Consider the following 1,605-nt stretch of genomic DNA (forward strand, 5'->3'; position numbering starts at 1 on the left):
GCCACCCCATCCCTCCCACCCCCCCTCCACTCCAGCAACCCTCAGTTTGTTTCCTGAGACTGAGTCTCTTATGGTTTGTCTCCTTCTCTGGTTTTGTCTTGTTTCATTTTTCCCTCCCTTCCCCCATGATCCTCTGCCTTGTTTCTCAAATTCCACATATCAGTGAGATCATATAATTTGTCTTTCTCTGATTGACTTATTTAGCCTAACATAATACCCTCTAGTTCCATTCACGTCGTTACAAATGGCAAGATTTCATTTTTTTTTTGATGGCTGCATAATATCCCATTGTAAATATATACCACATCTTCTTTATCCATTCATCTGTTGATGAATATCTAGGCTCTTTCCATAGTTTGGCTATTGTGGACATTGCTGCTATAAACATTGGAGTGCATGTCCCCTTCAGATCACTACATTTGTATCTTTGGGGTAAATACCCAGTAGTGCAATTGCTGGGTCATAGGGTAGCTCTATTTTCAACTTTTTGAGGAATCTCCATACTGCTAAAACCAAATCTTAACACTGAATGTATTTAACCCAAATTTATGGAACTGCTTGGGGATTATATCTTGTGTATTTCTTGGAACAAATATAAACATCAGTGTTTTGGTGACAAAGTTTTAATCAAGTTTTAATTAAGTGTGTGTGTGTAATATGTACAATATATACAAATAAATGACATATCAACACGTTGCATATTATTTTTGTTCCTTTTTTTATTGATTTTATTGTAGCTTTATAGCTTCTATTATTAACAGTCAAAGGTAATAGATGCTGTACAAATAAGTATAAGGTACAAAATAGGAAATACAATACACTCCTTTACTTGCCTTGGCTTTAACAGTCTCACAGTTATCTTTCAAGATGTCTGCAATTTCAGTTCATCAAGAAAGGGTATGTTCAAAATATATTTCATGGACTTTCTTCTCTGAGACAGGAAGACCAGGAATGCATTGATGCTGGCCTCCTCAACTCGGTACCTGAGGATGCTGCTCTCACCTTGCTCCCCCTACTTCTGTTCTAGCAGTTACCTCCTTCTGGAGTACTCTTTACTCAGCAACATCTAAATCATAGGTATTCCCCACTGCCTAGTTCATATGCCACCTCCGAGCTTTCTTAACACATCTTAACTCTTAGAACCACCACCACTCAAAGTCTTGGTCTGTGCTTCAAGTAGGTCATTTCCCAAATCTTGATACCCGAGACCTTTCTCCCTTCTATGAATTCCATGTTTTGAAAAGGTGCATCTCCCAAGTAAACAAAATTTATTAAGAAAATGTTTAGCCATTCAATTAGTGATTTTCCTTGGGCAGTTACTGTGTAACTATCAATAATGTCATTTCTATTTAGCATGATGAATTGTGTAATCACATGAGTCATTGCCATGGTTGTGGCACTAATTATAATAGGGGAAAGTTAAGTCAGCAGTTACTGGCCTAACACCAGCTGTTGTGCTATAATACTTGTGTCCAATGCCATGCCTGTTCCAGACATGTTCCATTGGGATACTGAAACCACCAAATGTGTGTCTGTAAAAACATGTTACCCACCGATTGCATCCTAGAAATTCCAGCGTCATCAACAAACCGTCAAAGCTATTGA

This window comes from Leptonychotes weddellii, chromosome 11 (genome assembly GCF_054177405.1).
Source record: "Leptonychotes weddellii isolate Sample4059 chromosome 11, ASM5417740v2, whole genome shotgun sequence".
Taxonomy (NCBI): domain Eukaryota; kingdom Metazoa; phylum Chordata; class Mammalia; order Carnivora; family Phocidae; genus Leptonychotes; species Leptonychotes weddellii.